A 27,497-nucleotide genomic window follows, 5' to 3' on the forward strand; every position below is an offset into this window, starting at 1 on the left:
GAGTACAAAAAAAACTGTGCTGTGGGCACTACAAGTATTATATATTTGACATTTGATATTGGTCACTTTTCCTGTGACATTTTACACACTTTTAGTAACAACATGTTTGTTTGAATAGAGGCACAATTCAGTCACAGTTAAAGAAAATGTATTTCTAAATTATTTTTCTAATTATAAATGTAGTTCCTATAGGAACTGCAGTCTGTGTCTTGGTGCAATATTTCTGGATTCTTTTGATTGTTGCAAACAGCTATTTACTGGTAAGATTTCCATTGTTAGCATAAAATGAACAATATCTTATTACCATTTTATCAAGTAAGTTCAAAATCTGATTCTCTTGGACCGGAGAGAAAGTATTTTTGTCTGCGTTTGAACTGTCGGCTTCAAGACATTTCTTTCTCCACCGGCGGCCATGATAACAAGTATCTACTGGCATTGAATGAATGGCCCAACAACTCCTCCAAATTAAATAACAAAATACATTTGTCTTTGCCCTCTAGAATGGCACACAGAAGACACCGCTATCGACATTGTTCGTCGATAGCAGTGTGCTATTTCAAAACCATTATAAATCACTGTTAAAAACACTTATTGATTTCATGCTGTCACGCAGTCATGGTTAAGGTTTGGTTCGGCCAATGTTAAGGGAAATATCATGGCCCCCATCCTACACGAGCAGACTTTGACGGTTGTAACAACATCGTCTGACTTAATCACTATGGCTGCTCAAAGGCTTTGTGATGCGAACATAAAGATTTTATTTTCGGGGTACTTGCTGAAAAGACCGATACTGTCACTCATCTTGGGAGGTCTCAAAAGGTCAGGAATGCAACCAGAGTGAATCCGATTTCTTGTGACTCCTGTCTTGTTATAACCCTAGAGATAAAACAAAGCCATTTATATTTTTTACGAGTCACAATATATGATTTCTTCATAACTTATCCCCTATTTTTGTTTTGACGTTTAACTTGGCAAGTTTGACAGACGACTTTAAAACAGAAAGCAGCCTAAGTCACTGAATGTAAATACTAAAGTTGTGTAGAAAGTCCGGAAAGTATGAAATCACTGGGACAACTGCCGCGGCCATACAACGTTCGTAATGTGATCACATCGAGCATCTCCCCTAATCCTGACCCTTATATGAAATGTCGGTCTAAGTACGGCAGCCACTTGGCAAAGTCAGGAGGCCCAGTACTGTTCCAGCTATTGGTCAATTTTTCAGATGAAGATTCAACAATAAATTAACACATTTTAAATTATCTCAAAAACTACAAAACATTGAGTTGTTAGCTATGGTGGAAGTAACATGTTAACTCCCATTACTGGTAAGTAATTTCACTGTTGGGACCATTTCAACTCAAGTATTTTAAACTTCACATGTGAAGTTATTGAGCAGACAACACATGATAAAGAGACAACACTGCAGCATTGGAGGGGGAACTGCTGCTTCAACGCACCACCCGGCGACCACGTCAGGTGTCCCAAATCAAACACACCTGTCACCTGCCGTGTCACGTGACCAACAGGTGCATGCTGGGGTCTGGCGGCTAAATGCTAAATGTCAGATGCTAAAAACACTGACGGTGGCTCCCGCTCGTCCTGCTGCTGCCGCCGGGCACCGAGCTCACTCGGCTCCGTGTGTTTGGGAAACACTGAGGAGAGACAGAGAGGCGCAGCGATACTTCACAGCGAGAAGTCGGGGGGGCGGAGCAGAGTGCGGACGGAGGAGCTGACGGAGCGACGCTCAGACAGACAGGTGCGCGCACACAGCAGACAACTACTGCGTCACGCTTCCTGGTAACGGAAGTGTTTTGTCTGTGGAGTTGCGTTCCAGTTTACCTCGGGAACTCGGAAGTCGGCTTTATCGTCCCAGCATGATCTCTCTAACTCGGGATTACGACCGCCGAGTCGGGAATTGCAAATGGAACGCCCCTCCGAGTCGGTATTCAAACTCGGGATGTCGGGAAAAAAATCACCAACCCGACTTCCGGGGTCCGAGTTCCGAGTCCCGAGGTAACCTGGAACGCAATCTTAGTTCGTTTGTGCGGCTTTATTATGCCGATAATTCAATAAGAAGTGGTAATATCAGCTGTATGCACAGGTTCTACAGTGCGCCTGCTGCTGTGCACCGTGTGCGCTCATTTGAAATGGCAATGCACATATACTGTACATCTGGAAGTTAAGATGTTCGTACAGATGCACATTTAGCTTATAAACTGTACTTTTACCCAAGTCACCTTTTGAAACAAGGTACTTTTGTTTGTACTTGAGTATATTTGCATTGTTGTGTTGGTATTTCCATGTAAGTGAAATACTTCCTCCACCATCGCCTCACTGTAACCCTAGGAAAATCCTAAACTCAGATAAATATCACATTTGGTTAAAACAATGTGGCTCATGTTTTCAATCGTTGCTTTTAATTTTTCTACTAGAGAACTTTGCAAGTATCAATTGTCTGTGTCCACAAAAACATACTGTTATGATACTGCAGAAAAGTGAGTCGTTTTTTTATTTTTTTTATTTCCCATCATTTTATGACAATATGTACTATACATCATTAAAATATTTTCTTTCTAGGGGTCAGACCTCCTGCAGGCTTTCTATGAAAATTAATTTAGAGCTGATAGTGAGCAGACAATTAGAAGAGACGGAAGCAGGAGCCCGGGGAGAGCAGAGATATGTGAGCGAGCGTGATGAAGCCTCTGTGTAGCCTCGTGCTGATCGGAATGAGACCAGAGCAGGGCACTGCTATGGCCTCTGTTAACTCAAGTGTGTATCGGTTAGGGAGCAGCCCATGAAAGGTGCACTAGTTAAACTCTCCCTGTCATTTGTAGTCGCGTGTGTCTTCCTATCACTCGCAGGGGAGTTTTGGTCGTCTCCAGACGACGCTCGGCTTAAGTTTTTTTAACAAACTGATTCCAGCACCCGTTTGACCGTGAAGGGAATTTATGCTTGGCTGCCTCTCATTAAGATCTTTCCTAACTCGTCGAGCTACTGTACATTTATATCGGGGGTCTGACCGGTGCTGCTGGACTTTTATTAGACTTCCTTTGGCAAAAATAATTGATAAAAAACCCCGTAATGAAATTGTCGTTTTTAGATGAAAGAATCTATAATTATGTCTTCATTCTGTTCCGTGAGAAACAGTGTGCGGACAAAATTGTTTGCTACATCAAATATGGTAACAGCCAATTATGAATTTGGATTTTGGGACATCTTTGTTGAGCAAATACATTTGTGTTTGTATTTTGTTTTGAGGTTTGGTAGTTATTTTTATTTAAAGATGTATTAATTAGCTTTGGGTGTTTTTTGGGTGGGGGCTACTAATATTAGGGCAGAAGCTGCTTTCACTGCCATCTAATGGTTGCACACTACAGCACTCGACACAGGGCAAATAAAGCAATACTGTTACAGTGACTGTGATAAAATTATGGTGTGGTATCTCCCCTTTCTTCAGAATGATTACGCATTAATATAATATGTTTTGGGCGAGGGTTTTGAGAAGAGAATATGCGTTTAATTACTAGAGTAAACCGAAACCAGGAAATCTGTGGACCGCACAGCTCACCTTGCTTCTTAACCCTTTTCTCCCACCTGCTCTATTACACCATCTCCAAAATGATAGCAGCCTGATATTTACAACCCTTAAAAGCCATCTGACAGCCCCACCATAAATTAATGAGATGTGTTTATCAGCAGCACCAGGCCACGCCGGGCATTTTAAAGAAACCATCTTTAATAGATACAGTAATCTTTCTTGTACACATCAGAGACATGCGCTTTGATAATTAACATGCTTATGGTTTAGGTTTAAACTGTCTGTTGACTATGAAGATATGGTTTTGAAACAATTCTTCCGTATTTGCACTCCTATCAATGCAAATGTGATAAAACACAATTTAGATAATTGTGGAATCCAAATTTCCAAACAGAGTAAGAGAAAACAGTGTCACGACACAAAGGATGGAGGCGGATATCAGTTCGTCACAGAGATGGATAACAGAAGGGAGCACTCCTGTTCATTCCCAAGACACTAAGTTACTGTATGACATTAAAGTATAAGACCTAGGGGTAGCACTGTCCTTTGGTAAATGCTGAGAAGGCACAATAGCTTCTCTTCCCCTCCAATGCTGGTTGTTTACAGTAGGCTGAGTAACAGAGTTTGGGATTTATAGGCAGTTGTGATATGAGCGAGCACAAAGACATAAAAATGTCACCGTTTGTCAAATGGCTCGTGACCTGGAAAAAAAGAGCACTGTTAGAAAGCAGTGTGAGCCAGTGGAGTGTACAGTGTAACATGCACGGCCACGGCTGATGATTCCCCCCTGTGTTTGAATTTGCTTGAACAACATATCTTGAGATGAGTATTGGTCTATCATGCTCTTATATACGTACAATAGTTGCCCTGCACATGGGCCTGCGTTTCCCACTCCTATAACTGCATGATAAATAAATGAATTGCAAGAAACATAATCTGGCATGAAAAGGGAAACACGCAGTCAGTTTACTGCATGTCATGTAAACAGCCATGCACATGTGCCATTTCACGTGTAAATCTTTACATAATTACATTGATTGGGGGGTGGAAATACTGTAGAAAGAAAAAATAAATAAATAGTTTGTTAAAATAGAGTTAATCTTAATATTTAGATTATGTATTTTGTCTGTGTCTGTATATATATATATATATATGTATATATATATATACATATAAACAAAGATGTTTCATAAGAGATAAGTCAATCAAATCAGAGGGGATTTTTTTCTTTTATTATGCAAACCGAGAATAAAGTCAAAATACAGAGGACACATTTTGTGATTTAAGTCAAAGAATATGTCAATGACAAAGCATACAGTATGACTGCCACAACAATATGCCTTGTGTAGATGAACTGGTGAAATTCTCTTTTAGCCCTTAAAATACAGTGTTTTTAATCAGTATTGGGTCTTTGAAGAGTCTCTGCCAAAAACTGCATCTGTTCAGAAGGAGGAACCACACAAGCTTGGAAAGATGGAGCCCTGGCAGCTCACATGGCTGTCAGTCGCTCTTCTAACTCGATTCGACGGACCAGAGACGACTTTAATCTTGGCATTTTGACTTCATTCTCAACATTTCCTCTTTATTTTCCGAATGCAAAAGCACCTTTTTTTCTCTCATGCCTGGCTCTAACAGTCTTCCAGGGAATTTATATTACAGGGGATGTAAAGGATTTCCTGGCTCGTCATTCATGTCGATGGTTGCTTCAATGTTTTGCAATATTTTTTTTTAGATGGTTGTTCAACCTTCCATACTATTGACTGTGATCACTAGTTCCATTATACCTTCCGAGTACATACAGTATGTATTTACTGTGTGTACTTTCTGTTTTTACTGCACCTTTACAAAGACCTTATAGTCACCTCACAAAGTGAGTCGTGCCCCCCCCCCCCCCCCCCCCCCCCCCCCCCCCCAATTTTTATTTTTTAACAGTTGGGTTAGGTTGGGTCAGCGCAGTGTCACCAGCACTGTACGTAGACAGACATAAATAACATAATAGCACATTGAATGTTCTATAAAACATTGGATATTGTATATGCAGTGCAGAGGTGTATTTTCTGTACCAAAGCAGTGTTTACAGAAACTGATCTTGAAGCAGGAGACTTCTATTGCATCGATGTCGGATAATTTCTGCTCTAGGACTAATATTCCATGCCCCATCTTCCCTTAACATTGCCGACACGAGAGAATATAATAACAATAATGTGCCATGATTATTAACTTTCTTAATTTCAACACAAAGTGTTGTAGGAAGCCATCATCGATAAACAACTTCTTTTTAGCTGATAGGCTGACATTGGTTGTCATCAATGTTCTGGCACATTTCTTAATTTGCTTATTGTGATTTTATATGGTTAATGAATCTGTGGGACCTAATGGGAGTCAGCTGTGCAAATCTTCAGTTTTAATAGCTGATTGTTCAGATGGTGGTTTGCTTCCATTGAAGCGCCTAAGTGTTATTATGATTGTGTGGTGTGTATATTCAATTTAACAATTTCCTTAATTGATGTTAATTAAATTCAAATGATTAGGATAAATATTTGTTTCATGTTGGATCTTCGATGAGATACAGGAGTTGCACAGCATATAAACGCCTCAAGGACTTCAGGGGTAAAAATAACAATCACTTAAGATGGCAGCAAAAGTGGGTCGAATGCCTTATAAAATGCAATATTTGTCAATTATAAAATAGGACTGCCAAGCAGCATTTTCAAAGCAACAGGAGCCAACAGATAGAGCTCCAAAAAGGCAAAATCCTATGTGGCCAGCTGTAGCAGTGATGGTATACTTGCATTGCTTCCATTAGGTATTTACTTTTATTCATCCTTATATCCAAACATATTATCTTCTGTGTCCCATTTGGGTATAAAGGCAATTAAATGTCAAGTAAAGTACAAAACAACAAAGAACAATAATAATATCTTCATGTATTTATCACTTATCAAAAAAATGCTTTATGTTGCAAACAAGGAGCACATAAAACAACATAGAAACACAAAATCGTAGCAAAAGGAGTGTAAAGGTACCAAATAAACCACATTCAACAAACCTCTTTTTTGGGGGGTTAGGAGCACGGCAACTGAGTTCTCCACCAACTGTAGACAGTCTAGAGTTTTACTGTGACAGTAATCCAGGCACGATGGGATAAAAACATTTAGAATTGTTTCTGTATCTTTAAAAGCTTTCATTTAGGGCTACAACTAACGATTACTTTCATAATCAATGAATCTGTTGATTATTTTCGCGATTAATCGATTAGTTGTTTGGTTCATAAAATGTCATAAAATTGTGAAAAATTAAGATCGTGTTTCCCAAATCCCAAGATGATGTTTTGTCTTTTCAACACACCAAAGATATTAAGTTTATAAATCATAGAGTGGGCAAATAAATAAGAAGATATTCACATTTAAGAAGCTGAAATCAGAGAATTTTTACGCTCTTCCGGCAGTGTAGCGTGGTTAATAGCAGTGCTGTATGTATGTGTGTGAATAGGGGGGGAAAGCGTGGTAAATGAGTGGTCTATAAGACTAGAAAAGCGCTATATAAATCCAGTCCATTTACCAATAATGCTTGTCGCCCAGGCCAATTACAAGAATTTCGGTTTTAATTGAGTTCAGTCGAAGGTCAGTGGACTTCACAGGGAAATACACCTGTGTACCGTTAGCATTAACAGCGAAAAGGAAAAACCATGTCTATGTATAATGTCACCTAATGGGAGCATGTTAAAGGAGAATGAAACGAGTCCCAAAAATTGACACCTGCGGTACTCCATACTCGATTGAAACAAATGAAGACAAAATGGTTATTAATTGACACACAGTATGCTCTTTCTGAAAGATTGCATTTTAAGTCAATGCAGAGCAGTACTTTGTATGCCCGGCCATTTCATCAGTCTGTCTAATAAAAAGCCATCATTGATTATATCAAAAGCAGCACTCAAATTAAGTAGTGCAAGATGGGTCACTGAAAGATCATTTGCTATTCTGAGAAGGGCTGTCACTATGATGATGACGGTAACCAGATGTGCCTTTTTTTTTCTTTCACAGCAGCAAGGATTTGCTTAGCCACTATTTATATATTTCAGGAAGCTTGGATATAAAAGGTAATATTGAAATTGGTTGATAGTTTTCAAGAACCTTATGGCCACACCCAAGCTTTTTTTTGGAAGTAGTCTGGGAGGCAGCCCAGGGCTTTGGAACTGTTCAAAAATTAGATTAAACTGGGCCCAATTTTCTGTTACATCAATTCAATGCTTTGTTGGCATTATATCAATGGATAAGAGGACACCTTGGGTGAGATACTATATTAAGAAATCTGGTAAGAGAAAGGATGAAGTAGCTCATGGCATCTAGTTCTAGGAATCAACATCTAAAGTTATACAATGTATTATAGCCTATTGACCCTGATATAATCCACTTTCGCTGTAAAGCAAGTTAAACAGTTTTTCACATTAAGTGTTACATTCAACAGGAACATTTGCAGGGTCAAGATGTGCAATCATCCTCCTACAGTAGTCATCAATACTGCCCTCAAGTGAACTCTCCCTCCATCTTTTCCTGAATGCCATATCGTTTGTGAACAGCCTTCACCAAAGGTCTATTGCAGAGAAATGCCCTTATAAATATTTTTAAAAATCTGAGGAAAAGGGACACTGTATGGCCAAGTCTAATCTGGATATAAAAAAATTCACTCACCACTCATAGTCTGTAAACACTGTTACAGTTGAACAAATCATGTTTTACATGTACTGTAATATATAGATGTTATCTGCAGTGTGTTTTTTTTTCAAGCCAATTTATTTTTATTTTTAAATTGAGCTAATATAGCTCTGGTATGGAGTCCTGAAGTGGGGATAGACAGACAGAACATACAGTACCACTTACAGCATAATTTGAAGCCCCTAGAAAAGCTTGTGCATGAGATACAAGTCGTTCACAAATTTCGATTAACTAGTGCGCACGAGATGAAAGTGTGTATATATACAGAGAGCCAGCAGAACAAAGCACCGTGATCAAGCCAGCACTCCCTAAATTTGGAGTCCATCCATTAATGTAAATGCCTAGAAACGGCCCCAGAGGTTACATGGAATATCAAATTATGTTGTCATTTTGTTAACTGAACATAGTGGGCGGCTGTGGCTCAGGAGTCGTAGAGTCGTTCGTCCACCAACCCGAAGGTTGGCGGTTCGATCCCACCTCCCTCCAGTACACATGCCGTTGTGTCCTTGGGCAAGACACTTAACCCTAACTTGCCTCTGACGGCTCTTCCGACAGTGCATGAATGAGTATGAATGTGACAGAAAAATGCGTGGTAAATAGCAGCGCTGTATGAATGTGTGTGAATGGGTGAATGTGACCTTCCTGTAAAGCGCTTTATAACTAGAAAAGCGCTATATAAATACAGTCCATTTACCATAGTCACATGGATCCTTGATGCAATTTGAAAAAAATAATCAATGTGGTGTGCTGGGTTACAATTAAGATGTCATGGTCTGCTGTCTGTGATTTTCATACTACAACACTTGTCTTTTAAAAGTGATAAGAATAACAGAATAAAGTCACTAACCCTGCACCTCTGCTCTGTCTGGGAACGGCTGGTCTATTATGCTTGCTCTTTGTGTATATATACACTTATCTTGTGTGCATAAATTAATCACAGCGCCGGAACAAATTCTACACAATTCGAGTGCTCACTATAGTAAAACATGGCCTTGCTATATACTTTTTTTTTCCCTCTGTGAACAAGGGAGGGAGAGAGGGAGAGAGAGAGAGGGAGGGAGGGAGAGAGAGGGAGAGAGAGAGAGGGAGAGAGAGGGAGAGAGAGAGAGAGAGAGAGAGAGAGATGCAATTTCACTGGACTCAGTTTTCAAAGTCTGTAGCAAGAGTTAAACTTCAAATAATGTAAAACTATGTGGGCAGTTGAATTATTATTATTAAAGCTCAAGAAAGATGTGATATCAAACCTTAAACATTGGCTCAAGCTGCTTTTCAGCAATTCTGCTACTGATCGTGGGTGCCTGAGAGCCTTATACTGTGGACCTGAAAATATTTCATTTTAAGCCGGGGTGTGGATTCTGGTGAGGATAGGATGGGAAAAGTATACACTGGAATACTAAGGTTGATTTAAATGAGGCAATGGGAGCTTGTTACCAGGAGATGGCAGCAAAACGTTGTTCCAGGACAAAAAAGGGTAATTTAATCCCACTTTCATGTGGGTGTGTGGTGGCAGATTAGTGTCCCACTTTCTTTCTTTTTTATCCACTTACAGTATACGACATCAGAGTTATAGATAGTACACACATGTTGGGTTGGGACAAACACACATACACTGAACCATTGTCACATTCTGCCAGCATGACATCTCAGAATGCATCAGCTACATACCCTCCTCCACACTATTTCAGTTTATCTCGGTACCTTCATGAACAATTAAGACCCACGTGAAGTGCTCATAAGAAAATTGTAGCTTTAAATTGTTTTAACCTCATTGCTGGTGGAATATTTCTCTCATTTCCCTTAAGCCATCTGGGCAGAACCCCAGATATGTATTGAATCTAAGATGCAAGGGAAATGGTTTTGTCATGAGGAGTGACGCTAATTTCTGTTTTTGACCACTTGATGGCAGTGTAGGTGTAGACATCTTCAGTAACCTAGATGATAAAAGCAAATTGGCTTTGCTGTGAAAAATGACTCATTGCCAATTTTATATCGAAGCCATCAGTGAAAGGTGCTTATTTGAAAAAAATGTATAAAGATGGACACGCATACACCATATACACTATACAAATGAGCTAATGCGACAGACATTTTAAAGAAAGATGAACCAACAACAAACAGTTAGTCCAAGAGAACCTCAGGCTTCCTGTTGTTGCTGTCCACGGAATCAAAAACATAGAATTCTAAGAAAATTTAAAAAAAAATCAGTCAAGCTGGTTAAGTACACAACAATCCCTAAAAAAAGCTGAATAACAAATCTATATTTGCCACTGTCACTGACTGTGGATGCCAAGCAGTCATAGCTTATTTCACGGCAAATAAAAGTGTAAAAAAAAAACACAAATTCCTTAAAAAATGTCAAGGCGACTGAAAGCCGTATATTGCTCCGTTTTTGGAGTACCCCAGTGTACTTGTAGCATCTTCAGTGTGAATGTCTTTCTTCTCCAGTGGAGCACGAACAAGTCCGGCAGACAGCACTGTTTGAAATGGTAAACAGCCGCGTTGTGAAACAGTCGCCATCAGTGCAACGAGGACTAGAGGGCGGCCTGCTGGCTGACTTTTAATGTTAAACAGAAGCACTGTTTACTGTGCGGGGATGAATATTTCATTATGAATGTCATAGCACGCAGTGCGATGACCCCGCCACTGTATGAAATGACCAGCATCCTGCTCCTCCCCGTGCAGTGCTTTGGCAGGGATAATTAGATGAATCTATGCCCTGAAGATGTCAGGCTGTTCTCGGGTCAAATGGGTGTCCAGTCTGGTGCAACATGAGTGTAATATAATGTAATAATGTGCCGAGCGTACTTCACAGTCAATGTTTGTAGCTTTTGACATATCTTAACTGGACAAATGCGTAGGCACTTCAAGGTCGACAACTTCTTTCCTCGTGTTTGCAATCGCCATGTTCTCGTGTCGTATCAGAATACATGTTGTTGCCATGTTGTTTCCGGTCCAATTGTGTTCCATCATCACATTTTTTGTTGGAAAAATTACAGGACTAAGCATTACAAGTGATATACAGTATTCCTTTGAACACGTTGACATTTTATATTCCCCTGATTCTTTAACATCTCTGAATTGGCTTCATCCAAATCATCGGCAAATGAACTTTTCTCAGGCTCTGTGTCGGCTTAAGTTAGGCTCCGCGGCTGTCATTCAGCGGGGAGCGTGGTGAAGTTGAACAAGGTGTGTCAGCGAGATACAGCAGAGTCAAAAGCCCGGGGCACAGCGTGTATTAAGGCTAATTTGAACTGATTAGATTAAGCAGTGGGGCTGTTGCAATGAGGGGAGACGGAGCGTTGTGGTGTGTCCTGCCGAGGAGGGGCTTTTATCTCGTGCTTCTAAGTGAGCCTGCAAGGGTGCTACTTCATGCTTAGGCATAGCAGGTCACGTGAGTTCAACTCTTTTTGATAGCATGTATCCAGCAGCTTGTCACACTTGATGGGAGAGTCAAATTGGCAGTGTCTGGGACACGGGAAACGCTCTGTGGAGGCTGGTAAATGCTGGTTTTCATCAATCCTTCTTGATATTTCCCCTATTTCTGTTGTGCTTGATGTTTATTGTACTGACTGATTCTTTCCTCTATATTGTGGTCTGTCTCCGGTAAGCTCAAGTCATTTCGCTCGTTATTCTCACTTTTCTTATATCTAGGCCCCTGCACTGCTGCCTGAGACGGAGCACAAAGCTATACCCTACTGCCTACATCTGCATGTGCTGTATTTTGCAGCAAACCTCTCTTTGTCTTTTTCGTCTGTGTGATTTCCTACTCCGATTCTTCACAATATTCATTTTTCGAAGCAAGATCCTTCCAGTGTTGTTTGTCCCTGGGCCTTTTTAGAAGCCCCTATACGGTAGTTCCCACTGCACAGTATTTCCACTGTTTAAGATCACACCTAAGCTGAAACTCAAACAGTGCTACCACACAAGCAAACGTTACTGTTGACCTCAACAGATCACAGAGCCCCACAGTCCTTGATGGCTGATTTTCAGACGCAATTTTGGCTCAAAGATCTAAAGGTAAAATGTGTATTGAGAGTCTACAGCCTTAGTTTTGTGAGACTGCATTTAGGGACAGCAATACTTTGAGCTCACACAATAGAAATGCTAATGAGCTAATGTTTACCATCTGCATTAGATTTTAGCCAATATCAATATTAGGGAGTACAAGATTTCCGATACCGGACTCTATATATATATATATATATATATATATATATATATAGAGATATATAGATAGATAGATAGATAGATTGATAGAAATATAGATAGATATATGTATATTTATTGCTAGATAGATAGATATAGATTTATATTAATCTGTCAGTGATTCCTAAGATGACATTATCAAACCTCTATGTCTAAGTCTAATTGAGGCTTGACATTTTAGTTTATCCATATAAACTTTATCATAAATAACTACAAATAAAAATAAAACACAAATACAACCAAATATATAGAACTTGAATTAAGAAATGAACAACATTTATTTAATGTAAAATGTAAACATAAATGCACATTTTTTTCTGCATTGTTTACTCTGCGCAATAAAATATTTCATACTGGTAAACATAAGCAATGATTTGTCTGTGAAAAGCTCATATCGGCCGATATTATCGCCCAACCGATATATCCGTCGGGCTCTAGCATTGACTTTGTGAGCATGTTGACATTTGCAATTAGCACTAAACACAAAGTATATCATGGGCATGTTGTCATTAGTTTGTAGGTGTTTCATCATTAAGCATTGACAAAACTGAACTTTTGATTTGATGGTGGCACTAGATGATCACTGATTCATCCTGTGGAAAACATGAATATCCAATTCATGTTGGTCGTGTGGTTGCCAAGACATTTCACTCAGTGTCTGGATCAAAGCAGTGGTCGACTGACAGCGCCATCCCTGGAGCCATACAAGTGGAGGAAAACACCTAGGCTAGACTCGCTGTGAAATTCTCCCTGCACCTCCCTTGACAGCTTATAACTGACAAAGAATACATTTTTCATATTCCATCCCTGACTCAGTGACCCACAAAGTTTTGCATCTAGAGTATTTCCCCAAACTTGTTTATTTCTATACCGGCAAAAAGTAATGAAACAATATGTCACTATTGCTCTTCATAAAACGCCTATGGCTGTGACTAAACTTATTATGAGGTAAAACCCTGAAATCCTCATATGCGTTTTGCAACATATCCACGAGGACAACTGTAATCACAATAAAATAAACATAAAGCAATGGAGAATATATGAAAACTGGTCCGGTGAAATCTGTCGGAAATGAAAAGGGCTCGGGCGATTGAATGGGAGCATCAAAGGAGGCAAAAAAAGAAAGAGGAGAGAGATGGGTTTAGTCTGAGATTCTTGGGAGAAAATGATGAGCAGCTTGGTTAAGACGACAGGTATGAATCTGCCTGTGCTGTTGTTTAGATTTGCAGATTCACTGGTTATGACGATGTGACAAAAATGCTGCAAACTTGGCTGATTAGAAGGAATATAAACTGCTGGGAGAGACAATTAAAACACCTCCATATGTCTGCAACTAACTGTAAATGTCAAACTTAGACACTGTGAATTTGGTTAACAGAAAACGACCACTCTTAATTTCTTAGGTTTGAGCTGAAAAGATCAAGAAGCTTTTTTTCTGCCCTAAAACAATTTGTTTTCATGGCTTCATTACATTAATAAATGCAGTTAAAGGCTGTTTGATACTAAAAATGACAAGGCAGACCGTGTTATTGATAGCATGCATTTGAAAAGTTATAGAAAGGTTTAGTAAGGCTTCTCCACATCCTCAAAGTAACACCATTTCGTGTCACTGTGATATGATCCTGCTGAATGTGTAACGCTCCGTCTGCGGATTTGAACCGAGCCGCGTGCTATTCAGTGCCAACTTTAATCTGAATTCCAATATATATCACCCGGGGGAAAATTAAATCTCACGGCGACATGGCTGGATATGGATGGTACACCTGCATTAATGTTAACATTGTGTAAAAATTTCATCAGCCAGGAATGAAAGTGTCGACATCTCCTTTCCAATTAAGCTCCCTTTACTACATATTAAGTGCTCAACCTAAGCTGCAGGCAGCGGAGGATGCATTTCAACAGGGCTGGGCTTCCTTTCATTCTGTCTGGCACACAGTATATGTGAAGAAATTACTAAGCCTCGCAAGATTTTGGTATTTTTTTCTTTTTTTTGGGTGGGGGGGTAGTGCAGCCAAATTGAGACTCTCTTCATCTGTAAGCTGCTTTAAGCCTCACTAAAGGCTTAGCTATTCCTTATTAGTATTGGCTGCCGTGTAGATTTAGCAGACTTCCCCCTTTCCATTGCTCTGCCACCCAACTATTTACCTTTGATGCAAACGTGTGCACTGATCTCTTCAGACCCCCCCCCCATCTTTGAGTTGCACATTACGACCAGAGCACGGTGGTTATATGAAAGAAAACTGATCGTTTGTCCAGCAGGTGTTTTCTTAAAACACAGCATTCGATCGCACCTGACGGTCGACTGCAACGTGTTTTTATTTAAGAGCTGCCTGCTCAAGGAATGACTGCATATTCTTTTTAGTTGGAGGTGAGATTATAGTGTGTGAGTATTTCTTGTTCCCGACGACAACGGCATATTTTATTTATGTGAAAAGCACATCTTTCTCTCAACGATCTGAGAACAGGCGGATTTTCCACCGAGATGTACAGCGAGGTTAACCCTCTCCTGGGATTGAATGCGGAGGTGTAGGCTATATCCCTTTGTATCTTTGCAGTCTTGAGAGTGCCGTCTATTGTATGGTGTGTCAGCTTTTCTCCTGTCTATTTGACACGCAAAACAACAGCACTGAATGAACAAGTGTCTAGAGGCTGCAGGAAACACTGACAGCTTCTGTTATTTTTTTTTACTTTTTGTACATTGTTTGGAATAGAATAGATTTTTTTTTCATGGAAATGGTAAGGTGTGTCTTAAGTCTTGAATATTTAAAACCTGCAAACCAAGTCTTCAAATTATGTTGTATAGCAGCTGTTTGAAGCTGTTTTCAGACATGAACTGTGGAAAATTGCATCAAGACATTACAGAGTTTACAGTTCTCATATGATGAAAGCAGCAGGAAATTGTCTGAGTTGGACGCTTTCACAACAGCAAGAACATTTCCAGAATATTCCGTGGTGTTTGGGTGGAGCATGCAGGAGGCAGGACATAACGGCATCTCTGTTGCAGTGTTGCCTTATATGGTTTGTTTACGATAACCCATAAGTCGAGGGCAGCAGTGCAGGACAGACAATCATTGAAGTGACCATATTTTGGCCATTTACAAGTTCACGGTGTCTGCGAGACTAGGTTTACATATTGAAATGTTATTTGCACATTCTTCCAGCACCTATTTTCCCCATCTCTCTGAAATGCTCCATTTTAGCTCTTGGCCCACCTCCCACAAATCCCAGTCTGCTCTGATTGGTCAGCTGGCCTTCTCTTTTGCCATTGGTCAACTGCTTAGAGTGCTTCCGGAATACCCCTTTACCAAATCATCTTGGTTCTGTGGTGCTGATTCTAACCAAATGAGTGGGCATGTTAAATGTTACTTGGTGACATAGATGCTATAGGGCTGTACCCAGCTAGGGTTTTTCATTTCAATGATTCATTCCTTTTTTTACCGTCCTTATTGACTATCAAGCCATGCTAAATTGAACTGAGATATTTTTCAAGCTAATACATGCCAACTACACTATGGACAGATTGAAATGTGCAACAGGGTTTGCTGATACTAGATATTACTTATATATTGGAATAAGTTTGTCTTTCAGATTCATTCTGGCTTTGGATCTGCAGCTCTTTGGATGGCTTGGGATCGTCACCAAGCAAATAGGACCAAATATATATATATACATATATACTGATAGTAGGATTTATTTTTCCTTGGAGTTTAATTTTTCCACTTTATTGTTTAATGAGGTACACTTGGACTAAAAACCATCTATTATTATGGTTGTGTATTAGCCTAAATGCATTTTTATTTGATGTGTGGATGATTTGGATAATAATGTGTGGGATGTCATTTGTATTGTCTTTGGAATATCGGGGAGTATGTTGTTATTGTTATTGTAACACTTAGTCGGGCAAGCAGAGAGTGGAGCCACACAGTTTTTTGACCTGTTGCTGTTGTTCTTGCCTTTTTTCTTTTTCCTTTTGTGGAAAACTTAGAATGGATAATCGTCCCGTATTTTCTTTTTTTGTAAAGAAAACAATTAAACTTTACCGAGTGGTCGTGTGGTTTTTTTCGATGCGGATTGAAACAAGGAAAATAATTAGAGCGTCAAGCTGAGGCTTCATTAATTGGAACCTACACGCTGTGTGTGTATTGACTGCAAACTTGCTTCCTAACAGTTAAGGGATGATATTTGACACCTGGATTTGTGGTTCTGAAAACAGAAAAGCGAAGCACATGTCTGCCCTAATTTCCCCATTCACGCCGGCATTACACCACCGCCGGTCTCTCATCTGCTGTCCAAATCAATCCCGTTCAAGACGCCCCATGGTCTGGCAGCGATAGAATCGTAGACCGCTCCGTCTTCTGGTAATCTACTCGCCATATTCCATTCTTACTGTCCCAGTTCCCACGTCTCTGATGTCCCGGATGGTCTTTTGTCTCTTCTGTGGCCACACGCACACACACACACAAACACACACACATTCCCCCGTTTGGCCCTCAAGCACACTGGCACAGTCTGTAGGGTCTAGGAGCTGAGGAGAGTGAATTGAAGGAAGTGGCCGCGGGCTCTACTACTCCTACTCCTACACTGCGGACAGTCACCCTAATGCCTGTGGTTTTCATCTGGGCTCAAGTCTCAGATGTATAGCTCCACACCGAGTCTGGCCGGAACATGTTAACAATTATCATTTACCAGAGAGTTTTACCAAGCTACAGAAGTAGGCTACAAAGTGTTACTTGTGATTGGCCTGGCTGTACGTCAGTCAGGAAACCCACAAAAGAGAGGCTCTGATCCAATCTTCTGATTGGCTGAATGAACTGTTGCTGGACGTGCAAAAGAGTTGTTGTAAAACTACTCTTATAATCCCAAATATATCTTCCTGTGGCTATCAACACTTGAACACAGGAAAAATGTATAATGTGTGACCTTTAACTCACACACTTGCTTTTGTCAGACCCCCCAAGTTGGCAAAGTTTGTGTCTGTTTCTTTATGGGGTCAATCAGGGTCACTGATCGCTGATGTAGCCAGGAGCTGGAATCTGAAAATGATTTTGATATCATATTTTATATTCAGCATTTGAACATCCACACGTCTTTTGTAGAGGATTACATTTGTATACAGTACAGTGTACATGTACATGTACATTATTTAACAGTAATATTTTTCTGAAGGTTATTTTGATATTTATGGACATTAACTGCAGCATGGAAATTTGAGAGTGGCACATCCATAGCAGTAGCTCCTAGTCCAAATACAAATTCATTTCTTTCCATTTACTCTTGTCGTGCGAATGCGAGTTGACTGGTTGATTAAAATAAACAGCTGGTGGAGCCGATTCTCGCAAATCATTAAACCACGGCAGAAGAAGATGACACAACACTAACAGGTCATCGAATGAGCTCCGGTCAAAGCTCAACAATACAATGGAAAACCATATAAAAAAAAAACATGATGGAAATGTTGCGTTTCTGTTTGCTACTTGCTAATTTTTTGGAATTTCCACTAGTTTTACACGCAAATTGAAATTGTGTATAACAAAGGGTAAACAGAAAAACTTAGATTAACATTCAAGCACTGTGACTGTTGCTGACCAGGGAAGCCAAGTGCAAACCAATTAACCGATGGATGTGTTGACTGATGTGGTTCACCAGCTGTGTTTGTACAACATAACACAATTTACTGTTGGAACTTCTTCTCACTCATCTCCAAGCTTCAACAGCCTTACCACAATTTCTCTTTATTAGATATTCCTTTATTTTATATTTTTAGAAATATTGTGGTTTATATATTTTGTCAGTTTATTTGTTATTTTTGTATACACTTGGCGGAAGTTGATTCTGCTTGACTAAAACATTCCTGTTGGGATATCCCAATAGTGCATGGATGCAGCATCATCATCTCATTTTTTCTTCTTCATGCTTGTTAATAAAACTGTTCTGTGATCAGAGGTGTGAGATGGGGTAGGGTGACCTTTGAAGATAATGTCATACAAATTTGGAAATATATATATTATATATTAATTGTGAGTCTAATTTCAATAGGAAAATTGATGATAAGGTAACTGGCCATTTTTTCACCAGACTAAAGGACAACATTTAAAAAAAGAAAAACTCAATTTAAATCTACAGAGAAGCCATTGGGAAAAACATTTGGAGAAATAGATGCAAATACATAATTGAATAAAAAACAAAACTAACAACTCTGTTTACTTGCTTTACTGCCCCAAAGACTCTTCATGGATGTGACTGTAGGTGGTTAAATATTTCTTATTATAGCTGGTGTTATTTCAGATTGTTCTTACTGTCAACAAGCCCCCATAAAAAGTCTAAACCAACAATGTGCTCATCTGTCTCTCAACACTCCAGAATTCCCCATCTGTGGCTCTCAGCTCCGAGCCCATTTTTTCTTTATTCTGATTAGAGAACAACTAAGTAAATGCACACAACTGAGAATCTAGTTGTAATGAGAAAATGAACAGATGCTCTTTTGAAAATGTTCTCTAATTCACCAATTGAACTGCAGTAAATAAATTTTGTCCATGTATAAACATCGGATTAATTAAACATTTAGTGTTTATTTAACATCATGATTGTGGTGCTGAGTTTTGCATAGTCTCCCTCTTATTCAGGAGAATTTAGCCCCCAAAAATGCAAGAACGAGTAATTTGTTAGAGACAAGTTAGTCCTTTTGTGTAACAGTAAACTGGTGATAGGGATTCGCCAAAAAATACCTGTTCAAGCATCCCTTATTAAGATCAAAGAATGTAAGAAGGCAGATCACGATATACACATCAAAAAAAAAAAAATGTCATCACCTACAAGGTAGTCATTCGTATGTACATAAAAACAAAATTCACTTTATTTAATACAGGTATGGATTGTCATTGCCAGATACCTCCTCTTTATAGAGCCAGTACATCCAGTTTAATCATCACTTTCAACAAAGAAAGAGCAGAAAGACCTACTCACTAATTAATCTGCTGCTGCTTGTGTGTCTGACATCAGTCTGATATCCACAGACGGCCGCCAGCTAGTGTTGGCTAGAGACAACCTCAATAAGAAGCCAAAGTCACACACTGCTATCACTGGCGAGAGAAAACTGCTCTGGTAGGGATAAGTAGGGGACTTCAACACAAAGCCATAAACTAGAGCAGGTACACGTGTAGTGCAATTATTCACATAACAGCAGGGCTCTACACACAGATATTTTGTAACCAACAAGTAGGAAAAAGTGGCAAGTTAGGTTTGTCCAGAAGCATAATCCTCCAGAGAAAAGTTTTCACACTCTAATGCCACTATATATTCCATCGTCTATGCTGATCTAAATTATTGCAGTTTAATGAGTTTGCAAACCCAATTTCTAAACGCGTAGTCTGTTATTGTAAAGGAGCTTATGCTTATCATTTTAGCCCATATAAGATCATGTATGTTAGAATCAAAACCGTGACTATGCCTGACTTATTAGAACTTTTGTGATTAAGAATAATTCTACCTTATGTTTCATTTATTTATTGAAATCTTTACCGTAACAAGACATGACATTATGATGGAAACATAAATGCACACTTATTCAATGAGAATAAATAAAGGTTATTCCAACATGGGCATTTTTTAAATTAAATTTCTTATCATGCCTATTGTTTTTAATTGATTTCCTCAGCCTCTAGTCACCAATGGGCAATAAGAAGGTGTGATTTAAGAATGAACATTCATTTTGTAACCACAGAGAGCAGGAGGAAAATGACTCAGTGACAGGATTACAGAAAACATGGATAAAATGTATGACGTGGAAAATCGTATATAGTACATTCTGCAGGAAGATCCAGTGCATCATGTTTTAAAGGCATGATTTGAGGCAATACCACATTTGTCAATTGAAAGAATAAAAGCAAATACAGTGTTCAATCTGCAGGCTCAATTCAAGAGACTCACCTACACGTTGACTCGCCTACACGTTGCCACCTCTGACTAGATTGCAAGCAGGCAGGCTAGATATCTAAATGAATCGGCGAGAACTACAGCAATCCGGAGAGCATGGCGTGGTGAGATAAATCTGTGAGCAGGACGAGACAGAGGAACAGGTGGATCATTGTGACTCATTTGAACGATTACCTATGGGGCCAATATTGCAGCAATATTATTCGCGTCCGTGGAGAGTTGTATAGCTGTATCTCAATCCACGTGTGCATACTCAGACATGCAAATGTGTAGAAGAATCTGCAAATGCGTACTGAGATTGATGAATGAAAACAATAATCTGCAAATCAGCTGCAGAGTCAAGCACAAGGGCAGGTCAGACGGTGACGCAGAGCTGCAGATGCTGTTTGTTTTTTGGAGATCAGACATACTGTACTAGTCGTGGGTTTCTCCTGGTGAAAGATCGTAAAGTATGTGACACCCTGTTTCCAGTCAGTTGTGGAGTAAGAACTCGCAATGACTGCAAGACTCCCGATCACAGGACATCGAGTCGTGTAGTGTGCTGCAAAGCGATCTGGCTACTTCGAAATTTGTGTTGTCTGAACTTGGCATCAGTATAAACAGTGTCACAAAAATTCTACTGATTGATAAATCTACCCTTCATTAGTTGTATTACTGAATGACGGATAATAATTTATAATAATCCAAAGATACTTTCTCGATCCACCTCATAAATGTCCGCCATGTGAATTGTGTTTGTAGAGTCGTTGTATAGCTGTATCCCAATCCATGTGTGCATACTCAGATGTGCAAATATGTACAATAATATGCAAATGCCTACTGAGCATTATGTATTATTAATAGCTGTTTTAAAAATACAGTTTTTAAGCGAAGGTTTTAAATAAAGGACCTTTACCCTATCATGCACTGCGTTTGTTTTTTTCTTAGGTAACTTTGCGTTTAACTCGACAATACAGCACAAGCCCTAATGACAGTAGCAGAAATAATCCATCTGCCTGCTCATGTTATCATCACCTCTTAAAAACATCCCCTACATCACTCATCATACGAATCAACAGTCTTATGTATAAAAAAAAATGCACTCACTTATTACAAGAATTCACTCAGCCAGTATTTAATCAGTATTAGGGATGGCATGTTACATTAACAATATTTGACAGTGTTCTCTATCACCGAGGCCACCCATCGAAGCTGCCTCTGCCATTTGCCGCTGGGGCATCAACATAGAGTACGTGCAGCTAAGTCGACTATTGTAGTTGGCAAATTAAGTTATAACATTAACCGAGTTAGGCGCATAGATTTATATCGCATATTCAGTTTCCCATACCAACAGAGGCAGCCAATCCTCTCTCCCTCTCTCTCCCATTAACTGTCTCATGTCCATGGCGGCCTCAAGAGTACCTTGATCACTCATCAATCTAAGTTTGTTACACGATTTAGCCACAAATGAGTTTCTCCCTCGGACATTGATCACCTTTAATGAAGATCTACCAGGACCTGTCCGTGCTCTTCTGACCATCCACCGGCCTCGAGCTATATCACAGCCAGCCCTCCTGATTGAGTTCGAGTCCACATCTCATCACATGGGAACGAATCCATGGCAGGTAGGGAATGAAATCAGACAGGGTCAACAAACAAATCATAGTCTTATCAGAAAGTACAGTCTGTTTTAATACAGTTTTACATATAAGCACAATTGGCCAACATGTGGAAATATAGAAACCTAGGCACGACTATTCATGGTCATTAGCCATCAGATGTTTGCATTGTATTGTTTCTCAACTAGAATGAATTTGTTTCATGAACATATTGCCTGGCACAAAGAAAAGTCAGTCAGCCATTGTAAATGATAAATAATGTTTTCATGGTCTTGAGAGTGTCTGCGTTCTTTCATCCAGTAGTCGATGTGGAACAAGTGAGTCTGAGGGCGATGCGGTGGAGACACGCAGGAGATCGCAGATCACAGGGAGGACAATGTGTGTTTGATATTTTATGCAATGTTGTGGCAGCTATGGGCGAATGTCAAGGTCTAGTTAGATGAGCACACGTACACCGCTCTTAAGATTAATACATCATATTTGAGAGCTTGCAACTGTGGAATGATTTTAAACCAATAATAAGTTAACTCACATGGAGCATGAAATCCTGATTTATAATTTTGTCACTAATTTTTGGATCACCAAAAGCACACCATAACTGTTGATTGTGCCGTTTATCCCATTTTAAACACCCCAATAGGTAATATAAATAGCTCATATAATATAAAGACTGACTTCAGCTTGTGTGTTGGTGCGCAAGGTTACATCAGAGATTTATTGAAAAAGTCCTATTTCACTTACATGGCCACTGAAATTGAAAGCGTTCCAGAATGAATGTGAAGGTGACATCTTCCTCCCCGCCATATGCCCCTGTTCTTGCTTTATCCTCTTCTTTCAGCCTTGCGCATTTAAAAGCCATGGCAACATTTGAGCGGCTATAAGTAACACTGCCAGTCACCTTCTAGATCACTTTGTGACACAAGCCCAAGTATCTTGTCTGTGAACACTTCTGTTTGTGGATGCTTTGTTTGTACAATTGTACGGAGCCCTGGAAAGGACATGGAGATGTAGTTTTTGCAGCCCTCGCGGACGCTTTGCGATTGCAAAACTTCAATGTGCTTCTGGGTCAGTTCAGCACGGCACAGAAACCAAACAAAATAGCGGAGTCATCGGACTTGGTTGTAATTTCTTTAAGACATTTCACCAAATAAGCCTCTTGGATGAAGGTGAAACATCTTCAAGGAATTACAACCAAGTCCAGTTGCACGTGATTCAACACCCTCGTGGAAGACTAGCACCTGGATGAATGAGAAGCTCCACAGACACAACTAGGGTTGCCCCCTTCTATGCATAAAAATAAGGGACGAAATCAGGGATAAAGTACCCCAAAATAACTCCGCTCAAAAATAATGTTTTTATTCTTGTTTCTTCTGTTGCATGTTTGAGCTTCGCTGTGCAGAATGGTGTTTTTGCAGAGCTTGACATTGCAAGGCTGTTTTTCACATTCATCTTCTGAAAGTGGAAAGTTTCAGTTTGAAAGACGTTGTCCTCCTAAGACATGACACAGAACTAGTTTGGTAAAGGATCCTGCTCCGGTGCAAAGAAATGACTTTACAGTGAAGTAGAAAAAAACATGTCCAATAGTTCAACTTTGAAAATGTAAATATCACATATTCATATATTCTGGATTTAAAATAAGGGATAATTTTTTTTTTTTTTCTGGCAAAACAAGTCATGTGTGTCGTTCTCCGGAGGCATGTGGTTTAATGTCTGCCAGGCCACCGTGCGCCACGCAAAACACAGCAGTTGGCTTTATACTCATTTTTGCCAACACTGCCCAGCCAAGTGTTGGATTCTTCCCACTGACGTTTGTATTTCTGTAAATGCTTTTGCTTCTCTGGTGGAGGAGTGTTTCATTTACCCCCCTGCATTCTGCGAAGAATTGCCTTCCTGTACTATGCCTCTGATTGGCTCTGTGTCTAAAACTAACCAATCCAACCAACATTTAACTGTCAATTCTGTATTTTAAGGGATGGGTGGCAGCCCTAGCACAACAGCGTAGCGCACACACCCGTGGGAGAGGTATATGGAGTTTTATTTTGCGCTTGGCCTGTAAAATAAAGACATTAAATTAGTGCTTGGCAGTAGACAAGGTTTTTAACATAAGTGAGAGACATCTGAACTATTAACGCAAGTGGACACTCTCGTTGTAAAGTGCATTGACTTGGCAGTCCTGTTAAAAATCATTAGCAATTAGCATTAGTTACTTTACAGCTTTTGCGATAGCGAGATGTCTGCACAAAAATGTGCTGTAACTAAAACTTTTGCATTAATGGGGCTGGTTAATGGGACATGCCTCTTAATATATGAAATTATAGCATTATGTACCATATATCTTTTCCAGTGCTGCTGGACCCATCCTTCCCTTTGTTTTCCTTTTCTTTTCTTTTTTTTTTGTTTAATGGTCAGAACAGAAATGACTGTGCTCGCTGTTGTGGTGAAGCAAGTGTCAGAGTAACGTTGCGTTAGTGCAGATGTAGAATAGGCTTTTGTGTAGGCTGCCATTTGTGTCACAGGAAACATCGCTGTACAGCCCTGAGTTCTCAGCTGTTAGTTAGCTTTTTTTCTTTTCTTTTTAAGGTTGAGATTCTGCTGTATTGAATATTTCCCACGTGTCACCTGCAGGCTAAGCTCCGTGTCATTTCTGTGTTCCTGTCCTCACTATGGGACAAGAAAGACTGCATTTAATACTGCAGCAGTTATCGCAGGGCTTAGTAAATCTGACTCAAGATGGTGTAAGACAAACATGCGCTGATATGTCTTCATGTAATGTGATACATTACATAGTTCTACATAGTTCTGGATAGATGAATCTACAGTATGTGAATACGTTTAATGATGATTATGGTCTATAGTTAATCAACAGTCAGTTGTGCTCCATAAGAGCAGTGTCTTGCCCAGTGACATAAAACTAGCAGTGTATAATATTTTCTAAATGATTAATGACGATTAATTAGAAGTTGCATTATTAAACTCCCATAGGTTCTGTTTTTATAGTGTAAAGTTAAAAGGAATAATTTGACATTTTAAGGGAAAGAAATGCAGGCTTTGTCAAGAGTTGCCAGTCTCGTGTTACTGCACCTGTATGGCCGGGGAATAGTAATCCAGTGGATCAAAGTGTCAAAATATAACAGATTCATTTGTGATGATTAGACGTGCTGTAATTATAGTGTTCTCGATGTGAACACACAATGTGATGTGTTGTATCAATCTAATGCTGTTTCAGGCAACGACCGATGTTGTAAACATCATATTGCAAAATGTGATCAAACTTTATTTGCTTTGTAATGAATTTCAAGAATTAGATGCCAAAGAAAAAATGCAAACAAAGTTGAAAAGACATTTCAGTTGCAGATTAATTAAAGGTGCAGCAAGCGATTTTTGGTGAAATTTTGTTTGTTTTTGGATTTTTTTTTTTGGACTGCACTGGTTGGGGCTGGAATCCGCAGCCTGGGGTATGGGATACTGACGAGCTGAATCTTAGCGTCTGTCGCTAGCACCTATCTTAAGGTGCAGGGAGTGACCTTTATATTAAATTTCATAACATTACATTCATTTAGCAGACGCTTTTGTCAGAAGCAACTTACAAACTGCACACATAGTGTTGTGTGGTGCAGTCCATTTTCAATTTACAGAGCGGGGGCTGCGCACAGAACCGACAGCTAGCGGGGCCGTGAGGAAACATTTGCTGACTTTTACAAAAAGTTTTTGGGATTCAAATCGCTTACTGCCCCTTTAACATGTGTCCTGCTGCCTTTGCAGGGGTTTAATGAGCTCATGGCAGCTTTTCATTAGCCTTTATGAATCAATGCAGGATGATATTAATGTTTCATCCACATTAAACTTCGTAGTTTTTAAGATGATTTAAACACAGCGGGACAGATTGATGGAATTATACTTACTCATATTTCATACATTATTCCATTTAGGATATGCCTGTGTGCAATAGGCTGAGATTACAGTCCACCTCTCTTTGTCTCTCTCTCCCTCTCTCTCAGTTCCTATTATGTCTTGGCTGTCACTAATTTCCCTACCAAACTATAAAATAACCTACATCTATCGTCCATCTCTCTGCACCGAGACTATAATTTATGATGTATCAGGGCAGATTAAAAAAAGACAATGTTGACCTATACACCTGCAGGCTGCTATATTGTAAATTCACCATCACAAAAAGCTCCTGCATATAATATTTCCATGATCATTTGAGGTGAAGCGTTTCCTCCCCTATAGCTACTTTTAGTGCCGCCTATGCATCAAGACATACATTTTCATTAGAGAGGAAAGTGTTTTCTCTATATTCCCTACTGGACATGGTAAAAGCCCCTGGGGGAGGGGCAGCCTGAACTGCCTTGGCTTTTCCTGCCAATGTGAGGGAGCAGCAATGATACCAAGGTCCTTGTGGATCACTAAACTCTTCACACTGTCACAGCCGAGACAGGCCAAGAAACCCCCTGTCACTTGTATCCACCACCTCATTCTTTCGGTCACTACCCAGAAACCTCGTGACTGTAAAGGTCAGGGCCAGACAGGAGACTGACCAGAAAAACAAGAGCTTCAACTGATGCACAAAATCTGGGGGTCAAGTTCACTGTCCCTCTCATTCCTGCTTCCTGACACTCCTGAACTCCTCTGCTCGGATCACAGGACCTGCTCAATTGAGCAGCCTGCACCTCCATCCGCGAGAGAACCTTGTGCTCGGAAATTGAGTTGACAGTCGTCTAAAATTAATGTATTTTCACTTAAGAGAAATGCAAATGTGTGAGACAAAAGCCCTCCTCCAAAATCTAGTCGGATCATCTACTACAGATAACCGCACAACGTGTTTCTCGAGGAAACCTGCGGTGCAAGTATTAGGTTTCTGGTACGTATTGTTCTTGAACTATTATGTTCTCAAGAACTGTGCGTGCCCATACAGACAGATGCCATGGTGATGAATTAAATCCCTCACCGATGACACTGAAATGAGTGGCAACGCGTGGCAGTCATTCCTCATTTTATTACTGCACAGCAGTGGCGTGCAATGACTTTTACAGATAGTCGGGCAGAAACCAAACAACCCCCTCACCACCACCAGCTATTTACAACACCAACAAGAACAAAATATGGAGCAGACTAAAACATACCTTTTTTTAATGACAGCAGCAGTTGCAAATGTCTGTTGAATTGATGGCCTGTCATGTCTCAGGATTTTGTGCTGCCTGTATTTCTCCTGCGGGAAGACTCTCTCTGCGTCGACCTTACCTCTCTGCATTCCTTCCTGGCTGAAGACCTATCTTTTTTGTGACCAACAGTAAACAAGGAGAAATATCTGAAACTTACTTCTGTAATCTACAAAATATTTACCACTAACTGAGGATGTAGAATCATATATTTTCCTGGCCCACCATTGTTGACCTTTCCTGGCTCTTCATCCGGACTGTAGTCGGGAAGCACAGTGGGAGTATTTTTTGTTCTCCTCCAGGGGCCAAACTCGGCAAAGACCGAACTTTGCTCGGGTCGAGA

At 39.9% G+C, this 27,497-nt stretch overlaps 1 protein-coding gene across 1 annotated transcript in view; it reads left to right on the plus strand.

The window, feature by feature from the left end:
* Positions 1-1,543: 1,543 nt before the first annotated feature.
* Positions 1,544-27,497, plus strand: part of LOC118301359 (roundabout homolog 2) — a 108,926-nt gene continuing 82,972 nt past the window's right edge. The window contains exon 1 of the mRNA XM_035626791.2: positions 1,544-1,756. The gene's annotated coding sequence lies outside the window, so the exon portion shown is untranslated. The remainder of the gene's footprint in view (positions 1,757-27,497) is intronic.

Source organism: Scophthalmus maximus, chromosome 2 (genome assembly GCF_022379125.1).
Source record: "Scophthalmus maximus strain ysfricsl-2021 chromosome 2, ASM2237912v1, whole genome shotgun sequence".
NCBI lineage: Eukaryota > Metazoa > Chordata > Actinopteri > Pleuronectiformes > Scophthalmidae > Scophthalmus > Scophthalmus maximus.